This window comes from Tachypleus tridentatus, chromosome 8, assembly GCF_004210375.1.
Source record: "Tachypleus tridentatus isolate NWPU-2018 chromosome 8, ASM421037v1, whole genome shotgun sequence".
Lineage (NCBI taxonomy): Eukaryota > Metazoa > Arthropoda > Merostomata > Xiphosura > Limulidae > Tachypleus > Tachypleus tridentatus.
The window spans coordinates 42,162,969-42,184,752 of record NC_134832.1 but is presented as its reverse complement, the minus strand read 5'-3'; the positions used below and the strand labels follow the sequence as shown (position 1 = coordinate 42,184,752).

The 21,784-nt window shown below is 34.5% G+C and overlaps 1 protein-coding gene across 13 annotated transcripts in view; it reads right to left on the bottom strand.

Annotated features, from left to right (window-relative positions):
• The window catches only part of LOC143222270 (plasma membrane calcium-transporting ATPase 2-like), a 251,808-nt gene that overhangs the window by 146,593 nt on the left and 83,431 nt on the right, over positions 1–21,784 (bottom strand). For 3 of the 13 annotated variants that reach the window (XM_076448549.1, XM_076448554.1, XM_076448551.1), the window contains exon 1: positions 11,363–11,610. The exons of 5 other annotated variants lie outside the window; for them this stretch is intronic. The gene's annotated coding sequence lies outside the window, so the exon portion shown is untranslated. Of the gene's footprint in view, positions 1–11,362; positions 11,611–21,784 lie in introns of those variants that run through there. 5 more of the 13 variants (XM_076448550.1, XM_076448552.1, XM_076448537.1 and 2 more) reach the window with 3 other exon arrangements.

Genomic DNA, 21,784 nt, shown 5'->3' with positions numbered 1-21,784 from the left:
ATGTAAAGATGTACATCCTCTGACACCATAGTCCTATTAGAATGGTTTACCATTTCAAAATATGTGAAGAAATATTGTTCTGTATCATGCTAAGAAAGAATATTTAAATCATATTCAAAGATACCAAAAACAAGTATAACATGAAAAATTAATATTTACTAAAGAATAGAAGTGGGATATTTTAGAAATTTGAACTTTAAAAACGATTTTTAAATGGGTACAGTTTTAAAAAATGAAAACAAGATAATCAAAATTTTACACCATGATGCATGCAGTGTAAACACGTGGTTAGACATTGAAAGATAGAATGTCATTTGAGAACTAAAAGTACCAAATAGGTAAAACAAGTTAAGATACTTGAGAAATCATTTACGGAATAAAAATATATACAGATCAGACATTTGTTGTTTGTTAATCCTGACCTCATATAGTCCCTCGTGCGACCGAAGTAAGTCTATGAACTTAGAACGTTAAAATTCAGGGTGCGATTTTGCGGCAATGGACACAACAGATAGCTCAATGATGAGGAAAAACTTAGTATACATTTAATATGTGAGAGAGAGAGGGGGCGTGAGATGCAAAGATTTCATTTCTGGTTTTATTTAAAGCGAGTTTAAATATCACCCATCTATACATTTCATTTTTGTCTAGGGAACTGAAACAAAAACCGGTGGTTTGAAGAATAGTAATAATCTACTGAAGTTGATGTCTAATGTAATAGTTAGATTGTTTATTATCTTAGATGTAGCGGAAAGCTATACAATCGTTATTAATTTTAAAGTTATAGACTAGAGGAAAAGCAGCTGGTCAACACTATCCACTGTCAGCTCTTGCGCTAATCTTCACAGATCGAATAGTGAGATTTGACTATCAGTCTTACAACCCGCGTACTGTCAAGAGTGCAAGGCGAGTTTCTGCCACAAAGAGAATTAAAATATCCAATTAGAATGCGTAAGAGATTAAATTTAGTCTTGGTAAAATTCGCTTTGAGATAATATGCAATTTAAGGTTCATTGTTAATTTCTTACGCGAAAATACGTGAGGTAATCGAAAGTGGGTGGCATATAGTTAGTTACAAGGGATCATTGTTCAATTAGGTTTAATGTTTTAATGAATATAGAAATCACGAATGATATGATTTTGGTTACAAATTTCAAATAAGTAAAATTTGAATAGATGCGAAAAGAACTGGCTATTACGAAATGGGCTACTGAACTTACGATACCGATCACATGTGAAAAATATTCGACAAATATGTTTTAAATATTCAAGATTAACATGTTTCTCAGTGTTGGACCTTTTCTCTCTCTTTGTTTCCATTCCCCTCAATGGTAAACAAGTGGTAAAGCAAATTGCTCATATAGAATCATGATATTAAAATATCTGATGCTGTTGGTTGTTAGGAGAATTTTGCAGCCTTATAGTATATTTAAAGCATTTGGTGAGTTGAGCAAATGACTGGAAGATGGACTTTAATTATAATAAATCCAAAGTAATACACATGGGTTATCATAATTTAAATTACAAATATAAATTTGATGGTATTAATATAATACAGGTTTGGTTTGGTTTGAAATTCGCGCAAAGCTACTCGAGGGCTATCTGTGCTAGCCATCCCTAATTTAACAGTGTAAGACTAGAGGGAAGGCAGCTAGTCACCACCACCCACTGCCAACTCTTGGGCTACTCTTTTACCAACGAATAGTGGGTTTGACCGTCACATTATAACGTCCCCACGAGCATGTTTGGTGTGACGGGGATTCGAACCCGCGACCTTCTGATTACAAGTGGAGTGCCTTAACCACCTGGCCATGCCTTGCCGTAAACTACAGAAAATAAAACTCTTGATGTTCTGGTTTATTAATCTCTTAAGCTGTCTGCTGCTAGTGGTAAGACAAATGAAATTTGGGGTTATATTTATAGAAATATTGAATATAATTCTAAAGAAGCCATCATTTCATTATATAGATCACTGGTTAGACTTCGTTTGGAGTACTGTGTTAAGTCTTGGATTCCTTACCTTAAGAAGAATATTGACCAGTTGGAAAGCATTCAAAGGAGGAATGCAAAAATAAGTCAGAAGACAGATTAAGAATTGTTAGAGATCTGACTGAGGTGTTTAAAATATTAAGAAGCTTGTTAGTAGCGAGATATTTCATTCGTATTTAAAGGTGACAATGGTAGGACGGACCAATGAACACTAATATATATTTTGGCAAGGTTAGAAGTCATCCTTGGCAAGAACAGTTTTACCTTTCTAACAAGGTGACTGGCCTCTGGTGTCTGTTGCTTCAAATGTTGTGGATACAATCAATTTAAAGGAGCAACAACATTTACTATGCCTGCACTGACTTGTTATTCCCCATTTACGCTAGTTATTATGCTTAAAAACTGTTATTAGATCCATACTTGCACCAACTGCTATTTCCTGAAAGACTTACTAATTTCATATTTGTGCTAGTTATTATGCTTAAAAAGTTATCAGATCCAGACTTGCATCAACTTCTATTTCCTTGAAGGCTTATTGTGTCCATATCATACTTGTACTAATCACTACACTCACAAAGGCTTACCGTGCCCAAACTTACATCATTCCCATGCCTTCGAAAACTCAGCATGTTTTTAATAGCTAATTCTCAGTCTCCCGACTAAACTTATACGAAACATGACTACTAGATATATTTGCCCTTAAATATAATACTGAAATTTAATATTAAATTCACCTAACTGTTGGAAAAAACCTAGACTGCGTTAAAAAAAAGAACAATAAAGGGCAAATTAGACTTATTGTACCAAAGAAATTGATAAGCAAAATATCAAGCTTTCAGTAAGAAAGTTCCATAAATGATACCTGTAACCAATGGCTGTCTATAAAGGCTTTTGTTTGTCACGTTTTCAATAATATCTAATCCGATTTTAAAACTTAAAAAAATATGTTCTACAGAAGAATATTCCTAAATGTTGCTTGCGAAGACATTATCATTCATTATAATTCATAATTCGCGGAACAATAGTATATTTAAACGAAAATTACGGCTGGAGTTAATTAAAGAGTTACATGAGATAAATAAAAGTTAATCGTCATTCGGAATTTCGCGCTAATTACTATGTTTTAGGTGAACAACTATGTCACGAAACACATACGAACATCGCTCGATAGTTACCAAAAAACACTGCTTTATGGATATATATGTGTATATACATACATATATATACACACACACGCATAGTGTCTGAAAAGTCTGGAACCAAAGATGATTTGCAGCTTTCTTAATTTCGGACACGTGACTGATTATAGCGCTGTTAAAGCTTGAAAAGATAAAGGTAATCCTTCTGTTAATCCAAACTTGTTTCGAAATTCAAGAACAGCATGTAAAACACATTCTGTAAAATTAGTTGAAATGTCTACGGCTCTAGACCTTTCGAACACCCTGGTGGCTCAACGGTCTGTGGGCTCATGTCGATAAAAACCGGGTTTCTACATCTGTGGTGGACAGAACACAAATAGCCTACTGTGTATCTTTGTGCTCAATAATAAAGAAATAATATACACACAAACATCCGCTGACATATACACAAGCTCTCGGTGGCTCTACGTAGACTTGAGAGTTGGGGTTTGATCCTTGTAGTAAGGATAGAGCTTATAGCTTATTAATCAGCTTTGCCTCAAAAACAAAACACCAACACATCCATGTATATATACATATATATAAGTGAAGGTGTTTTATTGTTATTTTCACTTATATTACAATAGTTTGTAAACATCTTCAATATGTCGATAATTCTACTAAGTTTAAAAAGCAATAAGAATGTTGAGAAAAACCACGTATGTACAAGCATCGAAGAACGTTTGATACCAGTCTAGTCGAATGACGTTTTATGTACAGACTTCAAGTACAATTAATGGTGTACAGCTCTTGGTTTGCACAAGTCTCAGAGCTAGAACTAGAATTATCAACAGTCACACAAAGCGTCAGTTCTTTCACGGATGGTTATCTATCCAGACTGTGTGTTTATTCATTAAAAAGCTCCATTAAGCTATTCTTGGCAGACAAATCTTGCCATTTGATCAACATTTAATTGCTCTTTGATTCGTTCTACAACAGGATAGTAATTTCAAGCACTCAATAAAACATACATTTCAGCAAAGTACAATTAAATTGTTAACATGTCTCTTAAGTTCTTATCTATTAGGGTTGCTTGAATTAAATAAGACGGATACACCACTAAACCAAACTGTGGGACATTGCATAAAAAATTGAAACGTTATATAGCTGAGAAGAACTGGTACAAGTGATGTAATGTCTTAAATACAAGAGATCGACTTGTGAAATAAGCAGGAACAAGTATAAGTTGCAAACTTACGTCAAATTAATTATCTTGGTTTGGTTTGAATTTCGCGGAAAGCTACACGAGGGCTATTTGCGCTTGCCGTCCCTAATTTAGCAGTATAAGACTAGAGGGAAGGCAGCTAGCCATCACCACCCACCGCCAACTCTTGGGCTACTCTTTTACCAACGAATAGTGGAATTGACCGTCACATTATATCGCCTCCACGCCTTAAAGGGCAAGCATGTTTGGTGCGACGGGGATTCGAACCCGCGACCCTCAGATTAATTGTTATATATTCTAATCATCAGGATTGTTCACAACATAGTGCTGTTATCTATCCTAATTCTTCAGAATTGTTCATATTCTAATACTATCTATACTAATCCTTTAGGAGTGTTCACATTCTAATGCAAAGGGTAATTGTTATCTATCCTAATTCATCGGGACTGTTCACATTCTAATGGAAGAGCTAATTGTTATCTATCGTAATCAATAACAACTGTTTACATTCTAACGCTAAGACTGATTGTTATTTATCCTAATCCATCAGGATTGTTTATGTTATAACGCTAAGGCACAGGCTCAAGTACAAGGTGAACGATATACAATTTAGTTGTAAAGATGACGGCGCTACAAGCGACATTTATTTCATTGGATTCGAACTTTTATAGATATTCGTTACACTTTTAAATGATTAGAATTTGCTATTTTTCAATTTCTTTTAAAATTCTACTCCCCCTCCATCCCCATGAAAAGAACGGTTTTTAAAAGTAGGCTTTAAAACAGTATCGTACTATAATGAAACTCTTGCTTAAATGATACCAGTAAAACCTTTTATTATGCAATGTGCAACCCCTAACTTCGCGAAATTTTTATCCTGTGTACATGTAAATTTGCAATATGATTTTCCTGTTTCTCGTCACGGAGAACTTTATTTTTCTCCACTCTCAGGGTACAGATTTAACGTCATGAATATATTACACGCAGATCTAATGCTCTGGCGCAACCCGTCTGTTGTTCGTCTATGCAAATACTTCGCAGGGTGTGGATGGATCTTCACCAAAACTGGTATGGAGGTTCATTAGGTCCATGGGAAAATACAACTTTTTAGTTTTGCAATTTGTTTTTACAAATCTTTTTGTGGATTTTTTTTTACCACTACGTCGCCAAATTTGATAAGAAGGTTTATTGAGTCCATGAGAAGATACATTCAAATTTACGGTTTCACATTAGTGTTTTGCTGTTTTTATGGATAATTTTGAGTATATGTATTTTTTACTTATATATGAAGGAAATAACTTTTCATGTGCTAAGATAACTTTTCATTAATCATGAATTTATATAACTTCCAACCAGAGTAACGTGTACCCCAGCTAGTGAAAGATAATATTGAAATTGCTACCGAAGTCATAAAAGTAATACAATATGAAAAGTGTTTTAACCATATTGGTACACGAACCACAAGCCTTCGTATTTACAATCCATCAAGCTAACCACTGGACCAATCCCAACACTGATGTCAATTAAACTTAGATCATACAGAGGACCTGAAAGTTCTAAGATAAACATATGTACTGAAGTTGTGCAAACAGAGATAAGACACAAGATGCTTTAGGTATAGTAATCACAACACCATTTTTAACCTCCAACACTAAATATAGGAATACAGTTTTATATATTATTCTTCAATCCGAAGCACAATTCTGTTATGTACCATTACAATATTTATTTTTATCAATCGGATGAGACAATCGTAAGATATCACTATGTAACACAAATTTTGTTCCTGAATAGTAAGTGTTACTTCTTAATTGCTTATGTTGTAAAAGTACAGAAAATGGCCATTATTCCCTTCAAACTTTGATTTTGTGACCTGGATAATAACATTTAGAAATTAACCGATGTAAAAAAGGGGCAAATGTCCACATTTTCATTTACATGAGGTCTGAATAAAACAACACATGAATCAAGATTTACATGTATTTATTCTAAAGTTATACGAAAATGAACAAAACTGTTCAGAAGTGGGTAGTTTTTTGAGATTTGCGATTGTAATGTAAATCACTTTCACGTATCAGCCCCCAAATATAGTCTCCCATCATGTTTTCGTTATACGCTCCTTGGTAGCGGCGTTCAAAGTCCAGTATATCTTGGTGGAAGCGCCCGCCTTGCTCCTCCGAGTATGCTCCCATGTTCTCCTTCAATCTAACAAAATGAGCGTCAAGGATATGGACTTTCAGGGACATCCTGTAACTCATTTTGCCGTAGTTCTTCACCAGAGCCTCAACCAGTTCCACATAATTTTCAGCCTTGTGATTGCCCAAGAAGTCCCGAATCATTGCGACAAAGCTGCTGCAAGCTTTTTTTTCCTTCCTACTTAGCTTCTTGGGGAATTCTTGCGATCCAGGATCTTATTTATTTGAGGTCTAACGAAGACACCAGCTTTGACCTTTGCCTCAGACAACTTAGGGAAGAAGTCTCAAAGGTACTTGAAGGCTGCAGACTCCTTATCAAGAGCTGTGACAAATTGTTTCATAAGACCCAATTTTATGTGCAATGGTGAGAACAATACCTTCTGGAGGTCCACACTTAGTGGCTCACACTTGATATTGTGCTTCCTCACAGAGAACTCGGTCCGTTGTGGCCACTGCTTCCCGTTGTAGTGCGCTGGGGTGTCCCTGCTGTCCCAAAGACAAAGATAACAGGGAAACTTGATAAAATCTCCTCGGAGACTCATCAGGAATATCACCATTTTGATGTTTCCGACAAACTCTCACCATACTCATCATATTTCAAGGTCTTGACGCTGTTGTATTCTTCTTTGAGGTACACAGAAAGGTATTTCAATTTTGAAAAGTCTAAAATTTGTATAATATAAAATCTTACTATAAAAGCAAGCAAAAATTGTCCGTCTTACCTTCTAGAGTTTTTTTGCAGTTCTCGCAGGGTTTGTCTTTATTTCCTGACAGGCATGCCGAAATATGCCTTGTAGGATTCACACATTTTATCAGATGCTGTCACAGAGTACTTTTTCGCTCTTGGAGAATGCTGGCAACTTCTTGATGCCATCTCTGATAAAATCAGATAGGTCTATGTGTTCTCTTAGGCAACTAGAACTAAACTGAAGTGGTGAGTGGTGAGCCCCTGTATATACATTACTATTGGAAAGTTCTAGAAAATTATCAAAGGTTCTTGAAAATTCTCGTAAGTTCTATAACATTCCAGAAAATTCTTGTAAGTTTGAGAAAATTCTCTATCAACTACTCAGCACTGATTCTATCTGAAATGTTCTGAAAAATGGGTAAGTTTGAAAATTTTATTACTCAGGTTACAATAGAAAAGTTTGAAAAGAAAAATGGGTCTTTTCCATTTACTTTAGGCATAAGCAATTGGGAAATGACACTTTCTGCCCAGGAACAAGAAAAAGTAAAAACTTTGTTACATAGTGATATCCTTATTTAAAACAGCTTCAATCAACGTTTACCACCCAACCTTAAAATGCACTAGAAATATCTAATAGAGATAATTAATGAAATAAAAAATGAAAGGATGACCTAAAAGCTAATAACATAATCACACGTATGAATAGCACTCGAAATATTTTATGGAACTTCTTTTATTTACTAAAATAAGAACTATATTTTTAAACTATATGCATGCGGCTTTTATGACTTCATAAGATTATTTTAAAATAATATCGTTATAAATTTGACAAGCGAAATTCCATAATTTATTTCTTACAGAGGAATATTACGACAATAATTTATCAAAATTTAACAAACATATTTTCCATTCATTTCAATTAATGTGCGTGTGTGTTTTTCTCATAGCAAAGCCACATTGGGGTATCTGCTGAGTCCACCGAGGGGAATCGAACCACTGATTTTAGCGTTGTAAATCCATGAATTTACCGCTATACTAGCAGAGGACACATTTGAGTTAAACGTTTATGGTCTGAAACTCTTAAACAAACACAGTGCTTTATAATTAATGCATATAATTTGAGTCAGACGAAATAAATAACAGGTATCTGTGGATTTCATAAAGAGTATTTTTTTTCGACTGCTTGTAACGATTAGATAATTACAATAGACTGTCCTAAAAAGCCACATCCTTAAGAGTGTTAGGCAAATATTGCTTTTATGAAACAAAAATTATTTATCGAATATTTTCCCTTTACAAACCATCAATAATAACATTTTGGAGTAAAAGACCCTAAAGATTGAGAAACTTCTTGGGAAACAGAAATGTAGAAAAACAGAAACAAATTTTCGAAAGAGCTCAATATTATGAGCTAGTTTTTAAAATTTACCTCTAAACATATACATAAAACTTTTCTATTTGTTTGTTTCCTATTAAGCACAAAACTACACAATGGGCTATCTGTGCTGAGCCCACAAGACCATCTAAACCTGGTTTGTAGTTTTAGAAATCGAGACTTGCCGCTGAGCCATTGAGGGTCATAATTTTTCTTATGAAGTTAGTGTTATATATAATGCATATATAATTATCATTTTTGGCATAATGAGTCAACATTTAATATTAATATTTTATATACTCTGAAATCCTAAAATAAATGTAAATCTACATAACACCATGTTTATTACTTGACTTTCCCTATCAGTTTATAAGTATAGCGTATATGTACCAAGAAATTTCACCCGCTAGTCCATCACCATATGACATGTCGATCATCAGATTTCGTCGACATGTCCTATAGCAACTATAGATTTCGTTGTCATTTCATCAGCATGCACTATATATACCATCAGACTTCATGTGTGTGTGTGGTTAATGGAAGTAATTCCTTATTTTTACAAGCACAGCAAATGACGATTAGTTCTTTCACCATTTTCTTTACAAAGGAAATAATACTGAAAACTTGAAGCAACAATGAATACCCTGTTGTTGCTAGTCTTGTGATGAAAATACATATATGTCATATCTAAACTGGTAGAAGTATTTCTGGCGGATGTGGCTTCACGATTAGTTTGGTGGATTTTTGATCCAAGTCCCTACTTCGAGTCCTGTTACCGCAAAATAACACTCCACATTTTGGAACTAGGGCGTGTTAGAAGAATGTGACAGTCAACCCTTACTATACGGCCTGGCAAGAATAGTCTAAGATTTCGTAGGGGGTGGTGGGGAAGACGTACAGATGTATGCGAAATCCAACAAAATAAACAAACATCCGAAACGTACATAGACAAGTTCAGTTTAATCTTAACAACAAAACCGCTGAATCTTTTTATTTCAGTTCTCTACACAAACCTCTGGATGGGTAATATTTAAACAAACTCTTAGTAAAAACTATAAATAAAAGCGTTGCACATATGGAATAGATACTTCGAATACTTTTGGCAAAACGACTGAACCGAAACGCACGAAGGTTTACCTAGAAAACAATTATAATATGGTTTAGCGAAAACAAATAATTAAAACTAGTTGTTTTTATCAGAGTTTATGAAACTCAGCAAATCAAATGTCTGTATCGGTATTTCGGCCTCAACCTTCCGGGGGACCAGGTTCATTTTTTACCATTGTGTTGATGTGAGAAGCTTCGATTTGAATTTCGCGCAAAGCTAGCCGTTCCTAATTTAGCAAACTGAAAAAGAAGGCAGCTAATCAAAACCATTAACCCTCATTTCTTAGGTAATTCTTTACCAAAGTATCGATCGTACATTACAACGCCCGACAACTTAAAGAGCAAGCGTTTCGATATAGCGGGGAACCGAACTCGCGACCCGCAGATTGTGAATCGAGTGCCCTAACTACCTGGCCATACGAGTCCACTGGGATAAGAAACACATACACATTTTAGGGTTTAAAGTAGCGCAGATAAATTAAACCGTGTGTTTTCGGCTTTAAAATACTGTTTAATCAAAATATCCTTGTCAGGCATGAAACTGGTGTGTTTAGAATTTTACTAATTTTCCCGAAAGAGGACCGAAGGACGCCTGGTAGGGTCATTTTGCACTACTATAGTGTGTTGTTTGTCTGTCAGTCAGTCAATAGACATTAAAATTATGTTATATAACGTTGCAATCTGTACTGTCAGTAAAATGTGGGCATGCCATAAATCGCAAGGAGAATTACACAAACTGTAGGCTACAATGCAGTATGACATATGAACTTAATACACACTGTAGGCTACAACACAGTATGACATACGAACTTATAAAGCAAGAAATAAAAATATTTGTTACCTCTTAATTTTGATTTTATTTACTTTGAGACAGAACACTTTTGGAAATCCTTCGGAAAGTATTGTAAATAGGCTTAATACTTGTGATAAAATTCACTTTAGACTTCAAATGTTTGTTTTTCAATTCCTTTCACGTTCGTCTTAATTTAGAAATAAAAAAATTCAAATGAGAGGTGTTTAAAACCAATATTTCAGAAACGTCTTTTGCCTCCCACCGGCCAACCAAGAGGTGTTTCGCTTGATATTACAAAATGTCCACTGAACTGGACACTGACATAAAACTTTATAAGTTCAGTACAAAAAACTTAAAGTTAAGGTTCTAGACACTAAAAACTGTGATATATGAAATAAACTGCAGGCCAAGCATTTATGATAGAACTAAACTTCGTATGACACAATTCATTTTAAATTGACCAGATAAACAATTTTGCCCAAAACTTCAAATCTAGAAACGTATCGTACCATGGACGATCTTTACTCTTATCATACGTTTATTTTTTACCATTCGCTTTTGAAGGTAGAAATACACAAAAATAAAACCTGCTTTTTCCGTCTGCCTATATCCATTCCTCTTTGCTTCGGAAATAGCCTGATCATGACGTCAGCTGACGTCACAGAAGCGAAATTTGATCTTTTGATAAACAAAAGTGACGTTATGTGAGAAGAGGCTTAAACAAAATTGTCCGATACAAACGGAGTACTTAAGTGAAACAACTATTAAGCGTCATTTCTTTAAAAACTACGTAGTTGTTATACCTCAACACGAGCTACAATGTTCTTTGTTTAGTCGCCTATATAATTGCGGATCTTTCTAAGTGAGCTTACCTCAGTAATAAGGCACCAACCTTAAATCGCTGATATCAATGTAACCTTTTTCTCTTGAAGCTTCTATGGGTGAATGGAAGTAGACTCGGGATAAATCACCTAATCTCGCTAGTCTATCTTCTTCGTTAGTTAACAAAACTGCTTACCGCTGACAAAACGTGCACACTGCATCAGCCAGAGCACAATATTTGCTACACTCTGAAGCTGATTCACACAGCCTCACGTGGCTATGACTTGCGCCGTTTATAGTAACCAAGGCTGTCGAGCTCCGTTCCAGGCTACATAAATTATCTCCCTGGGTCGTTACTTTCATCTCCATGGGGGTAGGGGAGGTTGGGGGTGTCGCAAGGTTTGCAGATGAAACATATAATCAGAGCTATTTATACAGCATTACTTATTCATCCTGACAGATCAGTGATAAAGCTATGACAAGTTTGTTTTCCATGTCAAATCTCGCCAACTGTATTGAGATAAAATCCCTCACGGTTAAAAATTGGTTGGTACCGTAAAGGTTTACAGTACAGAGTAGATAAACTGCAGATAGAATTATGGTTGTTACAGCGGAAAATACACAGCACTGGGTGGTCAACGCAGTCATTTGTCACTTTGTATATATCAACTCTTGACCGTTCTTTGAAAGTATTTATGTTTACTTATTATAAACAAGCAATTTCAACTTAATTTCTTAAAATGAACTGAAAAATACAAGATTCCTGTTCATCGCTTACGAAAGTTACTAGCTATTGCTGTAACTTGGAATATAAATCTCTTGTTCGCCACATACGAAACTTATATGCTGTTACCGTATGTAGGAACAGAAGTTTCTTGTTCATCACGTGACTGCACACTCACATTTCACGTTAATAACATCCTGACCTCGTCCTTTCGTCTGCACACTCACATTTCACGTTAATAACATCCTGACCTCGTCCTTTCGTCTGCACACTCACATTTCACGTTAATAACACTCTGATCTCGTCCTTTTGTCTGCACACTCGCACTTCATGATCTCAAGAATATTTATATTCGCAATATGTTACAAACTGTTTAAATATCAGTAGAAGGTCGGAAACCATTTCTTTGCAAAATAGTTTTAGAAAAGTCATGTGATATACTTCATCCTATGAGAGAACCGTTTTTATAATACTAGTCATGCATTGTACACCCGGGTCTTCTGAAGAAGGTTTCATTTCCTAAATCCCGTTTCTAACGATATGGTATTACCTTTGGTTTCACTGTCGAATTTTCTTTACATTGATTGTGCAATAACTTATACCAGAAGAACTGCTAAAAGTGTTTAATAATAATAACAATTATAATTAAGAATAAATAACCCTTATTATGAATAACAAGTAAATTACAAACGGCTTCTGTGGTCACTCTGCTCTAGGTTATTAGTTAAGTGATATTTCTCGCTACTAATAGTATTTTTGGCCTTTAACCAATGAAATGAAACTAGAAATGAGATGATAACAACAATTATTGGAACATGTTTGAAATAATGTATAATTACGTTTTCGTAAGCTATGTAACTTTTCTGGGTTAGTATGTACCCTTTTAGCTCAACAGGAGAAACTTTCCCGAGTTAGTAGTACCTTTCTAGCTCAACAGGAGAAACTTTCCCGAGTTAGCAGTACCTTTCTAGCTCAACAGGAGAAACTTTCCCGAGTTAGTGTGTACCTTTCTAGCTCAACAGGAGAAACTTTCCCGAGTTAGTGTGTACCTTTCTAGCTCAACAGGAATCATTTTTTACATCTTTTTGTCAATACATATTACTTTATTTACTGGTTAATTATTTTTCATTTCTTCCTTTTTCTTTGTCTGACTTCCGTGTAACCGTTCTACATGATTATTAATTCTTTTATCAACTTTAAATTAACTGCTTATCGGTTTTGCACGTTACTAATTATAGTTAGTCTACGTCTTATTTACTCAAGGTATATTAGCACTACATCTTTCTAGCTCATGTCGTGCAGTTCTGACCCATTCATTATCATAGTGGGTCAGCTATACATTTTATTTACTCAAGGTGTATCAGATCTACATCTTCGTGGATCACGTTGTCAAGTTCTACTGAATCCAACCTCACTGTGAATCAGCTCTACGTCTCATTGACTCAAGGTATGTCAGCTCTATATCTTTGTGGATCACACTATCCATATCGACTGAATCCAATCTCACTGTTGGTCATCACTACGTCTTCCTAGATCACGTTCTTCAGGTTGACTGAATAAAATATCACTGTTGGTCATCACTACGTTTTCCTAGATCACGTTCTTTAGGTTTACCTAATACTCATTAGTTGCACGCGTTTTACTCCAAAATATTTGAGATCCTTTTCTTCCTGTTTTTAATACTGACTCTTCAGCATTATTATTTGCAATTTGTCTTTGCGCGATATATTTAGGATTCACCTTGTAGTAGTAATGCATTAACTGTTTATTCTGTTTCAATTCTTAATTTGTAACATCTCGATTCTGTTTCGGTGAAAAGTTGGTACATTGTTTTAATGCATTTTCAAATCCATGATTCCTTCATTTTGCAGTGACAGTAATCACGCGTATTCCACTCAACTTACAAGCTTAACTAATGTATTTAAGTTACCAACTCCAAGAAGTTTTAACACTGAAGTTATATTCATAATATTATTGTGTCTAAAAGTAACTCTTACAAAATTTAAGCTTAAGAAATCAGGAAAAAGAAAGAACATGCAGAACTGGAGACGTTTTTGAGTACAATACTTTGCTACGCTAGAAATATCCAATAATTATTATTCATCCTCAAGATTATAATTAGTCAGAGTTCACATCTATTAAAAAAAGACTCACTCTCAGAATAGTGATATTTTCATATTTTAGCGACCTGCGAACATTATCACTCATGTCTTTATTATCACGTTTAAAAACAGTTTTAATAAATACATCTATCTCTTCTCGGTTCACGATTTTTCAGGAATGAGTGCCTACAAATTTTAAGATTCTTTTTTTAAATGTGATATTGAATTACAATATTTGATAACATATATAAAACCACCAGGCTGACCCATTAATGTACACACGCGCTGCACCTAAATGGTAAAAAAATCCATTTACATTACGCCTACAAGATGTGTTATTACTTTATTTCTTGGGCCCGGCATGGCCAAGTGGTTAAGGCACTTGACTCGTAATCCGAGAATCGTGTGTTCGAATCCCCGTCGCACCAAACATGCTAGCTCCTTCAGCACAGGGAACGTTATAATGTGACGATTAATCCCACTATTCGTTGTTAAAAGAGTAGCCCAAGAGTTAGCGGTGGGTGGTGATGACTAGCTGCCTTCCCTCGAGTCTCACACTGCTAAATTATGGACGGCTAGCGCAGATAGCTCTCGTGTAGCTTTGCGCGAAATTAAAAAGAAACAAACAAAACTCTACCTCTATATCTTTAGTTTTTTTTTAAATTCATTAAGTGCAAAATAAAAAATCTACTTTAAAATGATCTAATTTGTTAACACATTTAAATAAATATATTAATTAAACCAATGTTCCTAATACTTGTAAAAACGTAGTATAATCCTTTAAGGAAAGTCCTTCATCACTATTTGACATTAGAATGTAAATAAGCTAATCTAGTCTCAAATGGCAATGAGTCTCAGCTTATCCTCATTTGTTATGTCTACATTTCCATACAGGCTAATAATGGAATCTGCTTCATGTGAACTCGAACTACATTCTGTAATTGCAGTGCGATTTTAAATGGTGTGATAATATTTCATATCAATTAATTATGGGTTTTTTTCATTATTTATGTGATGGTACCAGCTATATAAAACTCTGGCGGGTTATACTGGATGCCAGCTATGTTGTAGGTACCAAAAGAACGCTTAAAGATGTCATAAAGTCATCAAGAATTTGAACGCTGAAGTGCAGAAAGGCAGCTGCAGTTGAAAGTGGGAACGCTATAGTTACGATTCATAGATGTGAGCGCCAGGAATTATTTATAAACATTCCTGTCATGTTAAAGCCTTCTTTAAATGACTGGTCGACGGGCGTTGCCTTAGGTAATGTCATGCTAACCTCTCTAATAATCTGGTTCCAAAATATTACGGTCAATTACTTTCCGAAAAATCTGGTAACACGGAGGATATCACGTAAATTCACCTCCTGAAAAAATATGGCACCGCAATATTACATTAACTTACTTTCTGAAGAGCTTGGCACCACAATATTACGTTAATTTACCTTCTGAAGAGTTTGGCACCACAATAATACGTTAACTTATTTTTAGAAGAGGTTGGCACCACAATATTACGTTAATTTAGCTTCCAAATAATCTGCTTCTCGCCCTTTCTACCCTACAGTGATTAAGTGGTAAATCATCAAGCTTACCACGCTGAAAATCGGAATTCGATAGTCGTGGTGGGAAGAAAACACACAGTCCATTGTAAAGCTCTGCGCTTAACAAGAACTACCCAACTTGTCAATGATACAATATTGTTAGTTTTATATGTTTATGTTTATGGTGCGATGATTGCCACTTTCTGCTTAATGTTCGTGTTGTGAGGTTGGGAACTTTCCGTGTTAATTTTTCTTTCGTTAGATGGTTATTACTTTCTGTTTTATGTTCTTGTTGTGAGTTTGGTAATTTTCCGTGTTAATTTTTCTTTGGTTCAATGGTTATTACTTTCTGTTTCATGTTCTTGTTGTGAGATTAACAACTTTCCATGTTCATTCTTCTTTTGTTCAATGGTTATTACTTTGTGTTTCATGTTCTTGCTGTGAGGTTGGTAAATTTACATGGCCATCTTTCACTGGTTCGATGGTTATTACTTTCTCTTTCATGTTCTTGTTGCAAGGTTGGGAACTTTCCATATTCATTCTTATTTGGTTCGATGGTTATTACTTTCTCTTTCACGTTCTTGTTGCGAGGTTGTTAACTTTCCGTGTTTTTTTTTTTTTTTTTCAATGGTTATTACTTTCTCTTTCATGTTATTGTGGTGAGCTTGGTAACTTTCCGTGTTAACAGTTCAGGTATAATGATTGTCATTTTTTTTCTTCATGTTATAATGAATAAAAAATTTTCACATTTATCTTATGGCACAATGATTATTATTTTTTGCTATGACATTGGTAACTTCCAGTTTCTTATCACAAGCTGAGACGGGTTCCACATGCTTTAGCCCTTTTGATAATTAGAGTGACTTTTCGCCTCTTAGTCGATGATAGTTAACTTTTCGGTTTTTATTTTACATTATTTCTTCTCATATTCCAATTCTCAGTTCTAAGGACTGGCCGATATTATTCCGATATACTGAAATAGTAAACTATGAACTGTTGTTTTTCACTACTGAGCCCCTCCCTCATCGTCATCGATAGTGGTTTCACATTTGTGTTGTTTATTTTTTCTTTTCTTCAAGAGGTGTTCCTACATGTTCCAAATAGACTCATATCAATTTGGGTTGTTCTATAGAAGGAATGTTATTTGTCTTATCCCAGTTGTGCGCATACCCTGCGATATTATATGAAGCTTTATCCTCAGCCAGCCTAATGAACTGTGGTGGGCGAAAGGCCCCGTCGGCAGTAAATATTGTAGCCATAAGTTCTTAGAACAAATACCGGGAATAACATGATCTTTGAACACTTAAGTTTAGAAGGCTACCTGTATATATACACACATTATACATGTATGTTAAATAAATGTACGTAAAAAAAACAAAATAAGAAATGCTACGTATGGAAATAAACGTGTGTTTTACGTTATGATCTTGTTATAACTAATCTTATAAAATACTCAGAACAACATGATCGTGAAATAGCCTAGACATATCAATAATTCCATTTTTATACTATTTACATTAACTCAGTTTTCACCTGTAAAAAAACAAGCAGTTTTCATATAATTGAATACAACGTGTTTTTCATTGTAATATTTCCCACACATGCAGGAAAAGCAGTGTATAAATATAATAGTTACAGATCTATTTCACTAATCAGTTGTCCAGTTAAAGAACTAATATATATTTACTTATTTAATAAACGCACTTTTCTCTTTTTATTGTTCAACTATTTCTTAAATAGAAAACGGTTTGTGAAAATCATGATAAAATTCTTACTACTAATCAAACAAATTATTGAAACATCGAGACAAACCACTTACTACTTAATCTAATTGCTTATTGAAGTACCGAGACAAACCACTCAATACTTAATCAAACTACTTACTGAAGTATTAAGACAAACCACTTACTATTTAATTAAACTAGTTACCGACGTTTCGAGGATATACTGATAAATAAAGTAATGTAACCTATCTTATCAGGCCTGCAAAAAGATTTGATGGTGAATTTTGCAGAATGGTCTACGCCGCTAGCTTCCATTTTATGTTTGTTTTTTCTGAATCAACTACAATCGCCGTCATTTTAATCTCTTTTTTTGGAATAATTTCACCCCTAAAGCAGAAACTCACAAGATAGCTGTTAGTCTAATATTTATTTCATTAAACCTTAAATTACAGATCGGTTTTTATATCGTTCACTAAAATTCCGAAACATTTTATTTGCCTATTACAAAACTAAGTAAGAGCAAATGACAAAATATTGAGCAAAATCGGTCATTTTTTTTGTAAATTATATAGAGGACTGGTAGCGGTTAGTAGGATTAACTAGGTTATTGACGGTAAATTTGTTACTCATATGTTATTAAGAACTCTGTTACAAATAAAATTCATGGACCTCCAAGGAATTCGTCCCCTACTGGGGTAGCAATAAGTCTTGGGATTTACAACGCTAAAATCAGGCGTTCGATTCCCCTCGGTGGACATACCAGATAGCCCAATGTGGCTATGCTATAAGAAAAGATACATACACACCGGAACTAATACATAGATAGTTTTAAGAAGTCGGTGGTTTTCACCAGCAATTTTAGAGTTAAACAATTCAGTTATTTCTGCTCTTTTCCAATTTGAAAGCGACGTGCCTGAATGAAAAAGTTTTCTAAACACTTTACTATTTTTCTGAATTTGTACAGTTCCTGTACTATTAGCCCTAATAAAGCAGCAACAGGAAAGCTTTGTCTGAAATAAACGTTTTTTATTATTATCTGGAAACCAAAGGTCGTTTTTTCTAGCTTTATATCCAATATTTTCAAACACTTATTTACTACAAATAACATCCAACACCTTCTTCACTAGATTTCCATTCGTTGAAAAAAATCAGTTATCAATCTGCCATGAAAACTAAGCTCAAATTCCATCTCTATTTAACTCTTCTTCAAATTCTGTAAAAATCAAATCTAAGCAACCTTTGAATAAATACCGTTCACTTGCTCCTTTTCACGTTGATTATCAGTTCAAAAATCTGAACAATCTAATTTCTAAAATAAGTCTGAGGGCTTACAATGCTAAAATTCATGTTTCGATACCCGTGGTATGCAAATCACGAATACCTCGTTGTATAGCTTTGTGCTAAACAACTAAATTAATTCATTCATAATTGTTTACATAACTACAATTAATTTTGAACATCCTGTTCATTTTAATACAAACTGTCGAGATTCTTTGACAGACAGAGAGAGACAGAAAATGCGCGTGAGCTGGCTTATTCGTTTGATTTCGAACTTCTGTCCAAATATACGCGAGATATCTGCCTGGAATCGTCCCTAGTCAAAAGTATCCCCATCAAATCTTGTTTCTACGTTTTGCTGTCCAAACAGTGGGATTTGATCGCTAATCTTACAAAGCAGCTGCGATCCCAAATTGTGGAGGATCTTTGTTTTTTTTGCAACAAGAAGACGCTGACTTCACAGTCTAACACGATAAACACTGATTTACACAAGTGTGCATAACAAGCATATCTCTTATTATTCAATATAACTTTCTGATAATAAATACGTAAAGAGAAACAGCGTGTTAAACTAGCTGCACTCTCTTTCTCTAAAACATGTTTTATAAAAAGAAGCACTATACTGCAGAGAAAGAAGCCCAAGGGTACATTCCTACAGAAAATACTGACTGTGTGAGTTTACCCAATATCAGGACAAAACAAGAAAATTCAAACCTTCCAACACTTCTGTTGTGGATAGACAACAGTGTATTAAAATTTTTTCATCAAAAGTAATGGATGGAAGACGTACGCCATCGATCAACCAAATTAAAGCTTAACATAATGAAGATGTTAGTGTTGAGAATATATCTTATTCTCCTAAAGACTCCCTCATCAGATGATAGCTATTAGCTCTTGTAGTAGCGAAGTTGGTGAGTGAGATCCTTTGCCGCTAAACTACCTTTAGAATGTCTATCATTAATCACATGTAGACCTCCTTCTCTGAAGAAATATCTGTCAGTCCGTGAGGAGGGTGTGTAGGAAGCTACTATGCACTTTGATACTACAAAAAAGGCAAGTGACGATAAGGGATTCAGTTCAACATCAATTAGAAACGAGTCAAGATACGCTGTCTTCATGCCCTGTAAACCATTTTTGTCTGCAGAACATAGGTGTTTGACAACATAAACCTGCAAGGAACTAATTCTTGTTTCATTCATCATTATTTTATAATTGGAATTGTTAAGTTACCCATGCCAACACTGCTTTAGTACAATGCTTCGAATACTAATTAATTTATTCTTTATAGATTAAAACTATGAACTTCTAAAATATCCTTTTTACTAAATTAACTTATTAGAATTCGAATTATTATATCCGATTGGCAGCTTTTGATCTCGATAATAACCAAGATAAAATATTTATTACTGTTTTTTTTTGCTGTTTCTTGACAAAACTTGACATCTCTACCTTTCAGATATGCTTCTGATAACTTTTTGTAGCTTCACAGACATGTACACGTTCATAAGTTCTAAAAACATTCTAAACATTGAAGATTAATTGCTATTTATAAAGATTGACGTTACAGGTACCCTGCTTCCTTTGAAATTATTTACTCTGTCAATAATTGTTTCACTTTGATACACTAATTAGTCACTGTTGTACAACTATGCAGTTTTCATTGTATAAAGTTTCTTCCTAAGATTTTAATTTTAGACCACACATTTTAACTGAGGTTTCAAGACCACAATTAAACTGACCAAAGGCACAAAAGACCGAGAAGATAAACTGTATCGGGAATTTGATATATATTTCATCACCTGAAATGGTTGCGGTTCCTCTTTCACATGAAAAATGTCGTTTGATGCTTAATATGACTGCAAACTAGAGAATTTATGGGCATTGTAAAGTCCAAATCCTTGTTCACTGCATTAGAAGATACGCCAAGCTTCATTGCAATGACTTTTTGAACAGCTAAGTCTCTTGTGTACCCATAATCTCTGCTTGCAGAAAAGAGCGATGCTTCAAACTAGTTTGGGACGTGGTTTCGGACCCTATTGCTGACATAAACGCTATATATAATGTTTTTCACTTCCACATAAAACATGCCATTTGGCTGTGCATCCTTTGATAATAATCACATTGTACGAATACTTTCATTTAGAAAAGCTTTGAGCTTGGTCTTCAAACACAAGCTACTTTGGCAGCATTACATTAATGGTTTGAAATTTTCTGTGTAACAAGAATACATGTAGTTGCTAATCACGTAATTTATGATAGCATTGCATTTGCAGCAACTAACAATCGTATTTACAGTTTCATATTGCTTTAATAAAACACAATTAACCAGTTGCATGCGCTAGTTAATTCTATACGAGTAATTTTTAACAGAATGTTGTAATTTGTTTTTTGCTTCATTTGATTGAAGTTTTCAATTCGTTGAATACATAAGAAAACAAAATCAAGTTAATCGTTGATCTGATAATAAGGCTAGTCCTTGAATTATTAAACATCCTTCCCGAAGATAACTTGAAAGGTTTTGTTTTTTTATAAAAGATCCTCTAAGTTTTTTGTCTTTTTCATTTTTTTAACTATATATAACCAACAAGCTTTTATTTACAAACGTTTAGTGTTATACGGCATAGTTACTATTTTACAGTTCTTGCACCGATGTTCGAAGCTATTAAATTAACTTGTGTAAGATAGTTAATATAAACTGACTTATGTGCTTGGCTTTTAACATGCAGAATGACAAATAAATGAGTTAAGCCTTATTTTCTCAAGTTAAGTGCCGTGGGAAGGGGCGTAGAAAAACACGCACACACAGCAGGGCAATAGGTAAGGTAGAGAAACTTACTTAGGTAGTTTAGGGTTGCCGACCAGCTGCTGAATTCAGTCTAAGAAGTAAGTACATAAATCGGATGATTTACTACAAGTGCTACCTTCAGAATAATAATTTCGTGTTTACTTAAAGAGTCAATTCTCAAGGCACAATCTTAAACACCAAAGTTACCACGAACGCCTACGTATCGCATTAGGCCTACAAGTCTCTTGATATAGTTGGTACTTTTAGTGTCTATTTATGTTTGTATAGTCTTTACTTCCTCTAAGTGTACGTTTACCAC